This window comes from Lampris incognitus, chromosome 6 (assembly GCF_029633865.1).
Source record: "Lampris incognitus isolate fLamInc1 chromosome 6, fLamInc1.hap2, whole genome shotgun sequence".
Taxonomy (NCBI): Eukaryota; Metazoa; Chordata; class Actinopteri; order Lampriformes; family Lampridae; genus Lampris; species Lampris incognitus.
In genome coordinates, this window is record NC_079216.1 from 17,494,807 (window position 1) to 17,511,101 (window position 16,295).

Here is a 16,295-nt window from a genome sequence, read left to right on the forward strand (position 1 = left end):
TAGATTATAATGTAGGGTTATACAGATAAAATTGACATGAGAAACACTTGGGCAAGCATGACTTTCTTTGGCGCTTAAGAGAGAAGGAAGGGCCTGAGCAGCTCAGACGGAAGAGCATCAGACTTTTAATCTGAGGGTCCAGGGTTCAAGTCCCTGTTCAGGCGTCTGGTTCACGCTTCAGAAAAATTCTCGTCACCTGAAGTGCTGCTGCTCAAGAGTTATTTATAAAAGTGTGCACAGGTGCTAGTGTCCTGAAGAACTACTACTTAAATAACTCCAATCAATTATGGAGGTGCTGGTGTCCCGATGAACCGCTACTCAAGCGACTGCAGTTGAATGTGCTGCACATAGGGGAGCAGCGGAAACAAAGTGACTTGGTTGTCTCGTGAAGTCTGCTGAAAAAGGGACCCACAGACTTTCTCAACCTTAATGTGAGACTTAATATGAGTGCATGTTATTTTTCCCAACTTACAGCAGTCGGGAAATTCTTGGCTTTTAGCTGCTTTAACAAGATGGCGCTTGGAGACGTTGTTTAATTAGCACACAGTTTTTCACTTGTTGCGAGACTGTACCTCAACATTGGGCCCCAGCCTCGTTGGCGCAGTAGGCAGCGCGTCAGTCTCATAATCTGAAGGTCGTGAGTTCAACCCTCACACGGGGCACACAATTTGGTATTTCGCTGTAGATTTGTGTCATAAACTCTTATCTTCAGATTGCCCATCAAGCCAAATGTCCAAATGCCTTTATCGTCGTTCATTTCAGTGTTGTAGAAATACACTACCGATGCTTGCCTGATACCTTTACTTCTTCCTGCGTCACCATGCTACAACTCTCTAAAATCAGAGCAAAGTTGCACTGCATAGATAAACTGGATTGGCAGCCCTATGCGGAACATACGTCTCACAGGTGCATTTCAGAGTACTGATGTCGCCAAATATGGAAACGCAATCATCACAGTTCATTTCAGTGTTGTAGAAATACAGTATGCTTGCTTAACATATAGCTATGTGACACCCTTCTAGAAAACACCAACTGTATTGGCAGCCGTTTCTACTAGTTAAGTCTCACAGTTAAATTGATAATAACTGCAAATGCCTTCCAAACAGAATACAGACAATGCTCAACAATTCCTGGCTGGAGAATGCGGGCATCGATCCCGCTGCCTCTCGCATGCTAAGCGAGCGCTCTACCACTTGAGCTAAGTCCCCTAGCTCACACCTTAAGAACCTCGCACGGTAAAGTGTAATTCACCAGAAGGTTGTGTGGAAGAGAGTCTAAACTAGTGTTTGGCATGCCTTGGCAATAAGCTTTCATTGAAATAGCATACTCATCAAATGAAGCAGAAGTTAGCTTAGCTCGTTACCGTTTACTGCTAACTTATGTAAGTGTGTTCAAATGCCTTTTTCTAGCTGTGCTCTCCGCTTAGGTATGTTCCCTCTCTTAGAGAGGCTTGTCCACACGTCAGCAAGAGGGGTTTCATTCCATTAAGTTAGAGGCGATTGGCATTTGAGATACCTTACAGCCTCGGCTTCATAGTCATCTCGTTGGCATCTGCGACAGTGCTAGCAATAGCTTGGCCATATCCGAAAATGAAGCTTGGTTTATCTCGGTCTCGCAGGATAGGAGTGCTCACCTGCACCAGTTGCCGGCTGTGTGGCCTGGTTTGAGTCACCCCTCCTCAGTGCACAGTTTGTTTTTCTGGTTTGCATGTCCTCTCAGGCAACACTAAACAAAACACGCTAGTAATAGGCGATTCTATTACCTACTACATCAAAACTAGCATGGCCTACTGATGTTTGCTTTTACCTGGGGCCAGAGCTACGGACGCTGAACGTAATCTTCGGCTGCTGGCATCACATAGGCATAAGCAGTAGATCGAGGCACAACACCCACAGATCAGAAACTACAGCGTTTTGTGTTTGTTTGTTTTTTTTCATGTGAGCACCAACGATGATAAGATGAAACAATCTTAGGTCACAAAGAAAAACAGAGCCAAAACGTATTATCTTGCCAGAAAGATGAGTCCACATGGATTCATTATCTCTGCTCCCCTATCTTTGAGGAATAAGAATGACTTCTATGATCGGTTACATATGCTGAACTTCTGTTTTGCTCCGTTTAATACTGTAGCGAATTTGAGGGACAACGCAACCACAGGAACTGCCGCGGCCGGGAACCGATCCCGTGTCGCCCGCACCGCAGGAGACATCGCTGACCGCCCCACTAAACGATCAGACCCGCCAGCCAGCGTGTCTGCTTATCCATGCACGTTACATATGCTGAACTTCTGTTTTGCTCCGTTTAACACTAAGCAAGGATTCTTGATTTTAGATATATGGTTTTCTTTCTGGGATCCACAGTGGAAATCTATGGGGGTGTCTTGATGGGGGTGAATGGTGAGATTTAGCTGTGTCCCTCTTTAGTTTCCTGAATCTGTATGTGCAAGTTCCCAATTTGAAACTTGCCGAAACATTCAAATTAAATGAACAAAAAAAATCACATTGAGTTTTTCCTCGTCTGAATCGAGGGTCAAAGAAAAGGGGCATTATACATTGCACAAAATGTAACTGTGACTTTAAACCCATCTGGGACTAGATTATAATGTAGGGTTATACAGATAAAATTGACATGAGAAACACTTGGGCAAGCATGACTTTCTTTGGCGCTTAAGAGAGAAGGAAGGGCCTGAGTAGCTCAGACGGAAGAGCATCAGACTTTTAATCTGAGGGTCCAGGGTTCAAGTCCCTGTTCAGGCGTCTGGTTCACGCTTCAGAAAAATTCTCGTCACCTGAAGTGCTGCTGCTCAAGAGTTATTTATAAAAGTGTGCACAGGTGCTAGTGTCCTGAAGAACTACTACTTAAATAACTCCAATCAATTATGGAGGTGCTGGTGTCCCGATGAACCGCTACTCAAGCGACTGCAGTTGAATGTGCTGCACATAGGGGAGCAGCGGAAACAAAGTGACTTGGTTGTCTCGTGAAGTCTGCTGAAAAAGGGACCCACAGACTTTCTCAACCTTAATGTGAGACTTAATATGAGTGCATGTTATTTTTCCCAACTTACAGCAGTCGGGAAATTCCTGGCTTTTAGCTGCTTTAACAAGATGGCGCTTGGAGACGTTGTTTAATTAGCACACAGTTTTTCACTTGTTGCGAGACTGTACCTCAACATTGGGCCCCAGCCTCGTTGGCGCAGTAGGCAGCGCGTCAGTCTCATAATCTGAAGGTCGTGAGTTCAACCCTCACACGGGGCACAAAATTTGGTATTTCGCTGTAGATTTGTGTCATAAACTCTTATCTTCAGATTGCCCATCAAGCCAAATGTCCAAATGCCTTTATCGTCGTTCATTTCAGTGTTGTAGAAATACACTACCGATGCTTGCCTGATACCTTTACTTCTTCCTGCGTCACCATGCTACAACTCTCTAAAATCAGAGCAAAGTTGCACTGCATAGATAAACTGGATTGGCAGCCCTATACGGAACATACGTCTCACAGGTGCATTTCAGAGTACTGATGTCGCCAAATATGGAAACGCAATCATCACAGTTCATTTCAGTGTTGTAGAAATACAGTATGCTTGCTTAACATATAGCTATGTGACACCCTTCTAGAAAACACCAACTGTATTGGCAGCCGTTTCTACTAGTTAAGTCTCACAGTTAAATTGATAATAACTGCAAATGCCTTCCAAACAGAATACAGACAATGCTCAACAATTCCTGGCTGGAGAATGCGGGCATCGATCCCGCTGCCTCTCGCATGCTAAGCGAGCGCTCTACCACTTGAGCTAAGTCCCCTAGCTCACACCTTAAGAACCTCGCACGCTAAAGTGTAATTCACCAGAAGGTTGTGTGGAAGAGAGTCTAAACTAGTGTTTGGCATGCCTTGGCAATAAGCTTTCATTGAAATAGCATACTCATCAAATGAAGCAGAAGTTAGCTTAGCTCGTTACCGTTTACTGCTAACTTATGTAAGTGTGTTCAAATGCCTTTTTCTAGCTGTGCTCTCCGCTTAGGTATGTTCCCTCTCTTAGAGAGGCTTGTCCACACGTCAGCAAGAGGGGTTTCATTCCATTAAGTTAGAGGCGATTGGCATTTGAGATACCTTACAGCCTCGGCTTCATAGTCATCTCGTTGGCATCTGCGACAGTGCTAGCAATAGCTTGGCCATATCCGAAAATGAAGCTTGGTTTATCTCGGTCTCGCAGGATAGGAGTGCTCACCTGCACCAGTTGCCGGCTGTGTGGCCTGGTTTGAGTCACCCCTCCTCAGTGCACAGTTTGTTTTTCTGGTTTGCATGTCCTCTCAGGCAACACTAAACAAAACACGCTAGTAATAGGCGATTCTATTACCTACTACATCAAAACTAGCATGGCCTACTGATGTTTGCTTTTACCTGGGGCCAGAGCTACGGACGCTGAACGTAATCTTCGGCTGCTGGCATCACATAGGCATAAGCAGTAGATCGAGGCACAACACCCACAGATCAGAAACTACAGCGTTTTGTGTTTGTTTGTTTTTTTTCATGTGAGCACCAACGATGATAAGATGAAACAATCTTAGGTCACAAAGAAAAACAGAGCCAAAACGTATTATCTTGCCAGAAAGATGAGTCCACATGGATTCATTATCTCTGCTCCCCTATCTTTGAGGAATAAGAATGACTTCTATGATCGGTTACATATGCTGAACTTCTGTTTTGCTCCGTTTAATACTGTAGCGAATTTGAGGGACAACGCAACCACAGGAACTGCCGCGGCCGGGAACCGATCCCGTGTCGCCCGCACCGCAGGAGACATCGCTGACCGCCCCACTAAACGATCAGACCCGCCAGCCAGCGTGTCTGCTTATCCATGCACGTTACATATGCTGAACTTCTGTTTTGCTCCGTTTAACACTAAGCAAGGATTCTTGATTTTAGATATATGGTTTTCTTTCTGGGATCCACAGTGGAAATCTATGGGGGTGTCTTGATGGGGGTGAATGGTGAGATTTAGCTGTGTCCCTCTTTAGTTTCCTGAATCTGTATGTGCAAGTTCCCAATTTGAAACTTGCCGAAACATTCAAATTAAATGAACAAAAAAAATCACATTGAGTTTTTCCTCGTCTGAATCGAGGGTCAAAGAAAAGGGGCATTATACATTGCACAAAATGTAACTGTGACTTTAAACCCATCTGGGACTAGATTATAATGTAGGGTTATACAGATAAAATTGACATGAGAAACACTTGGGCAAGCATGACTTTCTTTGGCGCTTAAGAGAGAAGGAAGGGCCTGAGTAGCTCAGACGGAAGAGCATCAGACTTTTAATCTGAGGGTCCAGGGTTCAAGTCCCTGTTCAGGCGTCTGGTTCACGCTTCAGAAAAATTCTCGTCACCTGAAGTGCTGCTGCTCAAGAGTTATTTATAAAAGTGTGCACAGGTGCTAGTGTCCTGAAGAACTACTACTTAAATAACTCCAATCAATTATGGAGGTGCTGGTGTCCCGATGAACCGCTACTCAAGCGACTGCAGTTGAATGTGCTGCACATAGGGGAGCAGCGGAAACAAAGTGACTTGGTTGTCTCGTGAAGTCTGCTGAAAAAGGGACCCACAGACTTTCTCAACCTTAATGTGAGACTTAATATGAGTGCATGTTATTTTTCCCAACTTACAGCAGTCGGGAAATTCCTGGCTTTTAGCTGCTTTAACAAGATGGCGCTTGGAGACGTTGTTTAATTAGCACACAGTTTTTCACTTGTTGCGAGACTGTACCTCAACATTGGGCCCCAGCCTCGTTGGCGCAGTAGGCAGCGCGTCAGTCTCATAATCTGAAGGTCGTGAGTTCAACCCTCACACGGGGCACAAAATTTGGTATTTCGCTGTAGATTTGTGTCATAAACTCTTATCTTCAGATTGCCCATCAAGCCAAATGTCCAAATGCCTTTATCGTCGTTCATTTCAGTGTTGTAGAAATACACTACCGATGCTTGCCTGATACCTTTACTTCTTCCTGCGTCACCATGCTACAACTCTCTAAAATCAGAGCAAAGTTGCACTGCATAGATAAACTGGATTGGCAGCCCTATACGGAACATACGTCTCACAGGTGCATTTCAGAGTACTGATGTCGCCAAATATGGAAACGCAATCATCACAGTTCATTTCAGTGTTGTAGAAATACAGTATGCTTGCTTAACATATAGCTATGTGACACCCTTCTAGAAAACACCAACTGTATTGGCAGCCGTTTCTACTAGTTAAGTCTCACAGTTAAATTGATAATAACTGCAAATGCCTTCCAAACAGAATACAGACAATGCTCAACAATTCCTGGCTGGAGAATGCGGGCATCGATCCCGCTGCCTCTCGCATGCTAAGCGAGCGCTCTACCACTTGAGCTAAGTCCCCTAGCTCACACCTTAAGAACCTCGCACGCTAAAGTGTAATTCACCAGAAGGTTGTGTGGAAGAGAGTCTAAACTAGTGTTTGGCATGCCTTGGCAATAAGCTTTCATTGAAATAGCATACTCATCAAATGAAGCAGAAGTTAGCTTAGCTCGTTACCGTTTACTGCTAACTTATGTAAGTGTGTTCAAATGCCTTTTTCTAGCTGTGCTCTCCGCTTAGGTATGTTGCCTCTCTTAGAGAGGCTTGTCCACACGTCAGCAAGAGGGGTTTCATTCCATTAAGTTAGAGGCGATTGGCATTTGAGATACCTTACAGCCTCGGCTTCATAGTCATCTCGTTGGCATCTGCGACAGTGCTAGCAATAGCTTGGCCATATCCGAAAATGAAGCTTGGTTTATCTCGGTCTCGCAGGATAGGAGTGCTCACCTGCACCAGCTGCCGGCTGTGTGGCCTGGTTTGAGTCACCCCTCCTCAGTGCACAGTTTGTTTTTCTGGTTTGCATGTCCTCTCAGGCAACACTAAACAAAACACGCTAGTAATAGGCGATTCTATTACCTACTACATCAAAACTAGCATGGCCTACTGATGTTTGCTTTTACCTGGGGCCAGAGCTACGGACGCTGAACGTAATCTTCGGCTGCTGGCATCACATAGGCATAAGCAGTAGATCGAGGCACAACACCCACAGATCAGAAACTACAGCGTTTTGTGTTTGTTTTTTTTTTTTCATGTGAGCGCCAATGATGATAAGATGAAACAATCTTAGGTCACAAAGAAAAACAGAGCCAAAACGTATTATCTTGCCAGAAAGATGAGTCCACATGGATTCATTATCTCTGCTCCCCTATCTTTGAGGAATAAGAATGACTTCTATGATCGGTTACATATGCTGAACTTCTGTTTTGCTCCGTTTAATACTGTAGCGAATTTGAGGGACAACGCAACCACAGGAACTGCCGCGGCCGGGAACCGATCCCGTGTCGCCCGCACCGCAGGAGACATCGCTGACCGCCCCACTAAACGATCAGACCCGCCAGCCAGCGTGTCTGCTTATCCATGCACGTTACATATGCTGAACTTCTGTTTTGCTCCGTTTAACACTAAGCAAGGATTCTTGATTTTAGATATATGGTTTTCTTTCTGGGATCCACAGTGGAAATCTATGGGGGTGTCTTGATGGGGGTGAATGGTGAGATTTAGCTGTGTCCCTCTTTAGTTTCCTGAATCTGTATGTGCAAGTTCCCAATTTGAAACTTGCCGAAACATTCAAATTAAATGAACAAAAAAAATCACATTGAGTTTTTCCTCGTCTGAATCGAGGGTCAAAGAAAAGGGGCATTATACATTGCACAAAATGTAACTGTGACTTTAAACCCATCTGGGACTAGATTATAATGTAGGGTTATACAGATAAAATTGACATGAGAAACACTTGGGCAAGCATGACTTTCTTTGGCGCTTAAGAGAGAAGGAAGGGCCTGAGTAGCTCAGACGGAAGAGCATCAGACTTTTAATCTGAGGGTCCAGGGTTCAAGTCCCTGTTCAGGCGTCTGGTTCACGCTTCAGAAAAATTCTCGTCACCTGAAGTGCTGCTGCTCAAGAGTTATTTATAAAAGTGTGCACAGGTGCTAGTGTCCTGAAGAACTACTACTTAAATAACTCCAATCAATTATGGAGGTGCTGGTGTCCCGATGAACCGCTACTCAAGCGACTGCAGTTGAATGTGCTGCACATAGGGGAGCAGCGGAAACAAAGTGACTTGGTTGTCTCGTGAAGTCTGCTGAAAAAGGGACCCACAGACTTTCTCAACCTTAATGTGAGACTTAATATGAGTGCATGTTATTTTTCCCAACTTACAGCAGTCGGGAAATTCCTGGCTTTTAGCTGCTTTAACAAGATGGCGCTTGGAGACGTTGTTTAATTAGCACACAGTTTTTCACTTGTTGCGAGACTGTACCTCAACATTGGGCCCCAGCCTCGTTGGCGCAGTAGGCAGCGCGTCAGTCTCATAATCTGAAGGTCGTGAGTTCAACCCTCACACGGGGCACAAAATTTGGTATTTCGCTGTAGATTTGTGTCATAAACTCTTATCTTCAGATTGCCCATCAAGCCAAATGTCCAAATGCCTTTATCGTCGTTCATTTCAGTGTTGTAGAAATACACTACCGATGCTTGCCTGATACCTTTACTTCTTCCTGCGTCACCATGCTACAACTCTCTAAAATCAGAGCAAAGTTGCACTGCATAGATAAACTGGATTGGCAGCCCTATACGGAACATACGTCTCACAGGTGCATTTCAGAGTACTGATGTCGCCAAATATGGAAACGCAATCATCACAGTTCATTTCAGTGTTGTAGAAATACAGTATGCTTGCTTAACATATAGCTATGTGACACCCTTCTAGAAAACACCAACTGTATTGGCAGCCGTTTCTACTAGTTAAGTCTCACAGTTAAATTGATAATAACTGCAAATGCCTTCCAAACAGAATACAGACAATGCTCAACAATTCCTGGCTGGAGAATGCGGGCATCGATCCCGCTGCCTCTCGCATGCTAAGCGAGCGCTCTACCACTTGAGCTAAGTCCCCTAGCTCACACCTTAAGAACCTCGCACGCTAAAGTGTAATTCACCAGAAGGTTGTGTGGAAGAGAGTCTAAACTAGTGTTTGGCATGCCTTGGCAATAAGCTTTCATTGAAATAGCATACTCATCAAATGAAGCAGAAGTTAGCTTAGCTCGTTACCGTTTACTGCTAACTTATGTAAGTGTGTTCAAATGCCTTTTTCTAGCTGTGCTCTCCGCTTAGGTATGTTGCCTCTCTTAGAGAGGCTTGTCCACACGTCAGCAAGAGGGGTTTCATTCCATTAAGTTAGAGGCGATTGGCATTTGAGATACCTTACAGCCTCGGCTTCATAGTCATCTCGTTGGCATCTGCGACAGTGCTAGCAATAGCTTGGCCATATCCGAAAATGAAGCTTGGTTTATCTCGGTCTCGCAGGATAGGAGTGCTCACCTGCACCAGCTGCCGGCTGTGTGGCCTGGTTTGAGTCACCCCTCCTCAGTGCACAGTTTGTTTTTCTGGTTTGCATGTCCTCTCAGGCAACACTAAACAAAACACGCTAGTAATAGGCGATTCTATTACCTACTACATCAAAACTAGCATGGCCTACTGATGTTTGCTTTTACCTGGGGCCAGAGCTACGGACGCTGAACGTAATCTTCGGCTGCTGGCATCACATAGGCATAAGCAGTAGATCGAGGCACAACACCCACAGATCAGAAACTACAGCGTTTTGTGTTTGTTTTTTTTTTTTTCATGTGAGCGCCAATGATGATAAGATGAAACAATCTTAGGTCACAAAGAAAAACAGAGCCAAAACGTATTATCTTGCCAGAAAGATGAGTCCACATGGATTCATTATCTCTGCTCCCCTATCTTTGAGGAATAAGAATGACTTCTATGATCGGTTACATATGCTGAACTTCTGTTTTGCTCCGTTTAATACTGTAGCGAATTTGAGGGACAACGCAACCACAGGAACTGCCGCGGCCGGGAACCGATCCCGTGTCGCCCGCACCGCAGGAGACATCGCTGACCGCCCCACTAAACGATCAGACCCGCCAGCCAGCGTGTCTGCTTATCCATGCACGTTACATATGCTGAACTTCTGTTTTGCTCCGTTTAACACTAAGCAAGGATTCTTGATTTTAGATATATGGTTTTCTTTCTGGGATCCACAGTGGAAATCTGTGGGGGTGTCTTGATGGGGGTGAATGGTGAGATTTAGCTGTGTCCCTCTTTAGTTTCCTGAATCTGTATGTGCAAGTTCCCAATTTGAAACTTGCCGAAACATTCAAATTAAATGAACAAAAAAAATCACATTGAGTTTTTCCTCGTCTGAATCGAGGGTCAAAGAAAAGGGGCATTATACATTGCACAAAATGTAACTGTGACTTTAAACCCATCTGGGACTAGATTATAATGTAGGGTTATACAGATAAAATTGACATGAGAAACACTTGGGCAAGCATGACTTTCTTTGGCGCTTAAGAGAGAAGGAAGGGCCTGAGTAGCTCAGACGGAAGAGCATCAGACTTTTAATCTGAGGGTCCAGGGTTCAAGTCCCTGTTCAGGCGTCTGGTTCACGCTTCAGAAAAATTCTCGTCACCTGAAGTGCTGCTGCTCAAGAGTTATTTATAAAAGTGTGCACAGGTGCTAGTGTCCTGAAGAACTACTACTTAAATAACTCCAATCAATTATGGAGGTGCTGGTGTCCCGATGAACCGCTACTCAAGCGACTGCAGTTGAATGTGCTGCACATAGGGGAGCAGCGGAAACAAAGTGACTTGGTTGTCTCGTGAAGTCTGCTGAAAAAGGGACCCACAGACTTTCTCAACCTTAATGTGAGACTTAATATGAGTGCATGTTATTTTTCCCAACTTACAGCAGTCGGGAAATTCCTGGCTTTTAGCTGCTTTAACAAGATGGCGCTTGGAGACGTTGTTTAATTAGCACACAGTTTTTCACTTGTTGCGAGACTGTACCTCAACATTGGGCCCCAGCCTCGTTGGCGCAGTAGGCAGCGCGTCAGTCTCATAATCTGAAGGTCGTGAGTTCAACCCTCACACGGGGCACAAAATTTGGTATTTCGCTGTAGATTTGTGTCATAAACTCTTATCTTCAGATTGCCCATCAAGCCAAATGTCCAAATGCCTTTATCGTCGTTCATTTCAGTGTTGTAGAAATACACTACCGATGCTTGCCTGATACCTTTACTTCTTCCTGCGTCACCATGCTACAACTCTCTAAAATCAGAGCAAAGTTGCACTGCATAGATAAACTGGATTGGCAGCCCTATACGGAACATACGTCTCACAGGTGCATTTCAGAGTACTGATGTCGCCAAATATGGAAACGCAATCATCACAGTTCATTTCAGTGTTGTAGAAATACAGTATGCTTGCTTAACATATAGCTATGTGACACCCTTCTAGAAAACACCAACTGTATTGGCAGCCGTTTCTACTAGTTAAGTCTCACAGTTAAATTGATAATAACTGCAAATGCCTTCCAAACAGAATACAGACAATGCTCAACAATTCCTGGCTGGAGAATGCGGGCATCGATCCCGCTGCCTCTCGCATGCTAAGCGAGCGCTCTACCACTTGAGCTAAGTCCCCTAGCTCACACCTTAAGAACCTCGCACGCTAAAGTGTAATTCACCAGAAGGTTGTGTGGAAGAGAGTCTAAACTAGTGTTTGGCATGCCTTGGCAATAAGCTTTCATTGAAATAGCATACTCATCAAATGAAGCAGAAGTTAGCTTAGCTCGTTACCGTTTACTGCTAACTTATGTAAGTGTGTTCAAATGCCTTTTTCTAGCTGTGCTCTCCGCTTAGGTATGTTGCCTCTCTTAGAGAGGCTTGTCCACACGTCAGCAAGAGGGGTTTCATTCCATTAAGTTAGAGGCGATTGGCATTTGAGATACCTTACAGCCTCGGCTTCATAGTCATCTCGTTGGCATCTGCGACAGTGCTAGCAATAGCTTGGCCATATCCGAAAATGAAGCTTGGTTTATCTCGGTCTCGCAGGATAGGAGTGCTCACCTGCACCAGTTGCCGGCTGTGTGGCCTGGTTTGAGTCACCCCTCCTCAGTGCACAGTTTGTTTTTCTGGTTTGCATGTCCTCTCAGGCAACACTAAACAAAACACGCTAGTAATAGGCGATTCTATTACCTACTACATCAAAACTAGCATGGCCTACTGATGTTTGCTTTTACCTGGGGCCAGAGCTACGGACGCTGAACGTAATCTTCGGCTGCTGGCATCACATAGGCATAAGCAGTAGATCGAGGCACAACACCCACAGATCAGAAACTACAGCGTTTTGTGTTTGTTTTTTTTTTTTCATGTGAGCGCCAATGATGATAAGATGAAACAATCTTAGGTCACAAAGAAAAACAGAGCCAAAACGTATTATCTTGCCAGAAAGATGAGTCCACATGGATTCATTATCTCTGCTCCCCTATCTTTGAGGAATAAGAATGACTTCTATGATCGGTTACATATGCTGAACTTCTGTTTTGCTCCGTTTAATACTGTAGCGAATTTGAGGGACAACGCAACCACAGGAACTGCCGCGGCCGGGAACCGATCCCGTGTCGCCCGCACCGCAGGAGACATCGCTGACCGCCCCACTAAACGATCAGACCCGCCAGCCAGCGTGTCTGCTTATCCATGCACGTTACATATGCTGAACTTCTGTTTTGCTCCGTTTAACACTAAGCAAGGATTCTTGATTTTAGATATATGGTTTTCTTTCTGGGATCCACAGTGGAAATCTATGGGGGTGTCTTGATGGGGGTGAATGGTGAGATTTAGCTGTGTCCCTCTTTAGTTTCCTGAATCTGTATGTGCAAGTTCCCAATTTGAAACTTGCCGAAACATTCAAATTAAATGAACAAAAAAAATCACATTGAGTTTTTCCTCGTCTGAATCGAGGGTCAAAGAAAAGGGGCATTATACATTGCACAAAATGTAACTGTGACTTTAAACCCATCTGGGACTAGATTATAATGTAGGGTTATACAGATAAAATTGACATGAGAAACACTTGGGCAAGCATGACTTTCTTTGGCGCTTAAGAGAGAAGGAAGGGCCTGAGTAGCTCAGACGGAAGAGCATCAGACTTTTAATCTGAGGGTCCAGGGTTCAAGTCCCTGTTCAGGCGTCTGGTTCACGCTTCAGAAAAATTCTCGTCACCTGAAGTGCTGCTGCTCAAGAGTTATTTATAAAAGTGTGCACAGGTGCTAGTGTCCTGAAGAACTACTACTTAAATAACTCCAATCAATTATGGAGGTGCTGGTGTCCCGATGAACCGCTACTCAAGCGACTGCAGTTGAATGTGCTGCACATAGGGGAGCAGCGGAAACAAAGTGACTTGGTTGTCTCGTGAAGTCTGCTGAAAAAGGGACCCACAGACTTTCTCAACCTTAATGTGAGACTTAATATGAGTGCATGTTATTTTTCCCAACTTACAGCAGTCAGGAAATTCCTGGCTTTTAGCTGCTTTAACAAGATGGCGCTTGGAGACGTTGTTTAATTAGCACACAGTTTTTCACTTGTTTCGAGACTGTACCTCAACATTGGGCCCCAGCCTCGTTGGCGCAGTAGGCAGCGCGTCAGTCTCATAATCTGAAGGTCGTGAGTTCAACCCTCACACGGGGCACAAAATTTGGTATTTCGCTGTAGATTTGTGTCATAAACTCTTATCTTCAGATTGCCCATCAAGCCAAATCTCCAAATGCCTTTATCGTCGTTCATTTCAGTGTTGTAGAAATACACTACCGATGCTTGCCTGATACCTTTACTTCTTCCTGCGTCACCATGCTACAACTCTCTAAAATCAGAGCAAAGTTGCACTGCATAGATAAACTGGATTGGCAGCCCTATACGGAACATACGTCTCACAGGTGCATTTCAGAGTACTGATGTCGCCAAATATGGAAACGCAATCATCACAGTTCATTTCAGTGTTGTAGAAATACAGTATGCTTGCTTAACATATAGCTATGTGACACCCTTCTAGAAAACACCAACTGTATTGGCAGCCGTTTCTACTAGTTAAGTCTCACAGTTAAATTGATAATAACTGCAAATGCCTTCCAAACAGAATACAGACAATGCTCAACAATTCCTGGCTTGAGAATGCGGGCATCGATCCCGCTGCCTCTCGCATGCTAAGCGAGCGCTCTACCACTTGAGCTAAGTCCCCTAGCTCACACCTTAAGAACCTCGCACGGTAAAGTGTAATTCACCAGAAGGTTGTGTGGAAGAGAGTCTAAACTAGTGTTTGGCATGCCTTGGCAATAAGCTTTCATTGAAATAGCATACTCATCAAATGAAGCAGAAGTTAGCTTAGCTCGTTACCGTTTACTGCTAACTTATGTAAGTGTGTTCAAATGCCTTTTTCTAGCTGTGCTCTCCGCTTAGGTATGTTGCCTCTCTTAGAGAGGCTTGTCCACACGTCAGCAAGAGGGGTTTCATTCCATTAAGTTAGAGGCGATTGGCATTTGAGATACCTTACAGCCTCGGCTTCATAGTCATCTCGTTGGCATCTGCGACAGTGCTAGCAATAGCTTGGCCATATCCGAAAATGAAGCTTGGTTTATCTCGGTCTCGCAGGATAGGAGTGCTCACCTGCACCAGTTGCCGGCTGTGTGGCCTGGTTTGAGTCACCCCTCCTCAGTGCACAGTTTGTTTTTCTGGTTTGCATGTCCTCTCAGGCAACACTAAACAAAACACGCTAGTAATAGGCGATTCTATTACCTACTACATCAAAACTAGCATGGCCTACTGATGTTTGCTTTTACCCGGGGCCAGAGCTACGGACGCTGAACGTAATCTTCGGCTGCTGGCATCACATAGGCATAAGCAGTAGATCGAGGCACAACACCCACAGATCAGAAACTACAGCGTTTTGTGTTTGTTTGTTTTTTTTCATGTGAGCGCCAATGATGATAAGATGAAACAATCTTAGGTCACAAAGAAAAACAGAGCCAAAACGTATTATCTTGCCAGAAAGATGAGTCCACATGGATTCATTATATCTGCTCCCCTATCTTTGAGGAATAAGAATGACTTCTATGATCGGTTACATATGCTGAACTTCTGTTTTGCTCCGTTTAATACTGTAGCGAATTCGAGGGACAACGCAACCACAGGAACTGCCGCGGCCGGGTACCGATCCCGTGTCGCCCGCACCGCAGGAGACATCGCTGACCGCTCCACTAAACGGTCAGACCCGCCAGCCAGCGGCCAGCGTGTCTGCTTATCCATGCACGTTACATATGCTGAACTTCTGTTTTGCTCCGTTTAACACTAAGCAAGGATTCTTGATTTTAGATATATGGTTTTCTTTCTGGGATCCACAGTGGAAATCTATGGGGGTGTCTTGATGGGGGTGAATGGTGAGATTTAGCTGTGTCCCTCTTTAGTTTCCTGAATCTGTATGTGCAAGTTCCCAATTTGAAACTTGCCGAAACATTCAAATTAAATGAACAAAAAAAATCACATTGAGTTTTTCCTCGTCTGAATCGAGGGTCAAAGAAAAGGGGCATTATACATTGCACAAAATGTAACTGTGACTTTAAACCCATCTGGGACTAGATTATAATGTAGGGTTATACAGATAAAATTGACATGAGAAACACTTGGGCAAGCATGACTTTCTTTGGCGCTTAAGAGAGAAGGAAGGGCCTGAGTAGCTCAGACGGAAGAGCATCAGACTTTTAATCTGAGGGTCCAGGGTTCAAGTCCCTGTTCAGGCGTCTGGTTCACGCTTCAGAAAAATTCTCGTCACCTGAAGTGCTGCTGCTCAAGAGTTATTTATAAAAGTGTGCACAGGTGCTAGTGTCCTGAAGAACTACTACTTAAATAACTCCAATCAATTATGGAGGTGCTGGTGTCCCGATGAACCGCTACTCAAGCGACTGCAGTTGAATGTGCTGCACATAGGGGAGCAGCGGAAACAAAGTGACTTGGTTGTCTCGTGAAGTCTGCTGAAAAAGGGACCCACAGACTTTCTCAACCTTAATGTGAGACTTAATATGAGTGCATGTTATTTTTTCCAACTTACAGCAGTCAGGAAATTCCTGGCTTTTAGCTGCTTTAACAAGATGGCGCTTGGAGACGTTGTTTAATTAGCACACAGTTTTTCACTTGTTGCGAGACTGTACCTCAACATTGGGCCCCAGCCTCGTTGGCGCAGTAGGCAGCGCGTCAGTCTCATAATCTGAAGGTCGTGAGTTCAACCCTCACACGGGGCACAAAATTTGGTATTTCGCTGTAGATTTGTGTCATAAACTCTTATCTTCAGATTGCCCATCAAGCCAAATCTCC

The 16,295-nt window shown here is 44.6% G+C and overlaps 14 non-coding genes across 14 annotated transcripts; all 14 read left to right on the top strand.

Annotated features, from left to right (window-relative positions):
- Window positions 1-91: 91 nt before the first annotated feature.
- On the top strand, window positions 92-164 carry trnak-uuu (transfer RNA lysine (anticodon UUU)). The gene has a single exon. It is a non-coding gene; the product is annotated as a tRNA-Lys (tRNA).
- A 425-nt stretch (window positions 165-589) lies between these two features.
- On the top strand, window positions 590-662 carry trnam-cau (transfer RNA methionine (anticodon CAU)). The gene has a single exon. It is a non-coding gene; the product is annotated as a tRNA-Met (tRNA).
- A 2,021-nt stretch (window positions 663-2,683) lies between these two features.
- On the top strand, window positions 2,684-2,756 carry trnak-uuu (transfer RNA lysine (anticodon UUU)). The gene has a single exon. It is a non-coding gene; the product is annotated as a tRNA-Lys (tRNA).
- Window positions 2,757-3,181: 425 nt separating this feature from the next.
- trnam-cau (transfer RNA methionine (anticodon CAU)) lies at window positions 3,182-3,254 on the top strand. The gene has a single exon. It is a non-coding gene; the product is annotated as a tRNA-Met (tRNA).
- Window positions 3,255-5,275: 2,021 nt separating this feature from the next.
- trnak-uuu (transfer RNA lysine (anticodon UUU)) lies at window positions 5,276-5,348 on the top strand. The gene has a single exon. It is a non-coding gene; the product is annotated as a tRNA-Lys (tRNA).
- Window positions 5,349-5,773: 425 nt separating this feature from the next.
- trnam-cau (transfer RNA methionine (anticodon CAU)) lies at window positions 5,774-5,846 on the top strand. Its single transcript has one exon. It is a non-coding gene; the product is annotated as a tRNA-Met (tRNA).
- A 2,021-nt stretch (window positions 5,847-7,867) lies between these two features.
- On the top strand, window positions 7,868-7,940 carry trnak-uuu (transfer RNA lysine (anticodon UUU)). Its single transcript has one exon. It is a non-coding gene; the product is annotated as a tRNA-Lys (tRNA).
- Window positions 7,941-8,365: 425 nt separating this feature from the next.
- On the top strand, window positions 8,366-8,438 carry trnam-cau (transfer RNA methionine (anticodon CAU)). Its single transcript has one exon. It is a non-coding gene; the product is annotated as a tRNA-Met (tRNA).
- A 2,022-nt stretch (window positions 8,439-10,460) lies between these two features.
- Window positions 10,461-10,533, top strand: trnak-uuu (transfer RNA lysine (anticodon UUU)). The gene has a single exon. It is a non-coding gene; the product is annotated as a tRNA-Lys (tRNA).
- A 425-nt stretch (window positions 10,534-10,958) lies between these two features.
- Window positions 10,959-11,031, top strand: trnam-cau (transfer RNA methionine (anticodon CAU)). The gene has a single exon. It is a non-coding gene; the product is annotated as a tRNA-Met (tRNA).
- Window positions 11,032-13,052: 2,021 nt separating this feature from the next.
- On the top strand, window positions 13,053-13,125 carry trnak-uuu (transfer RNA lysine (anticodon UUU)). The gene has a single exon. It is a non-coding gene; the product is annotated as a tRNA-Lys (tRNA).
- Window positions 13,126-13,550: 425 nt separating this feature from the next.
- On the top strand, window positions 13,551-13,623 carry trnam-cau (transfer RNA methionine (anticodon CAU)). The gene has a single exon. It is a non-coding gene; the product is annotated as a tRNA-Met (tRNA).
- Window positions 13,624-15,651: 2,028 nt separating this feature from the next.
- On the top strand, window positions 15,652-15,724 carry trnak-uuu (transfer RNA lysine (anticodon UUU)). Its single transcript has one exon. It is a non-coding gene; the product is annotated as a tRNA-Lys (tRNA).
- Window positions 15,725-16,149: 425 nt separating this feature from the next.
- On the top strand, window positions 16,150-16,222 carry trnam-cau (transfer RNA methionine (anticodon CAU)). Its single transcript has one exon. It is a non-coding gene; the product is annotated as a tRNA-Met (tRNA).
- The last annotated feature ends 73 nt before the right edge of the window (window positions 16,223-16,295 follow it).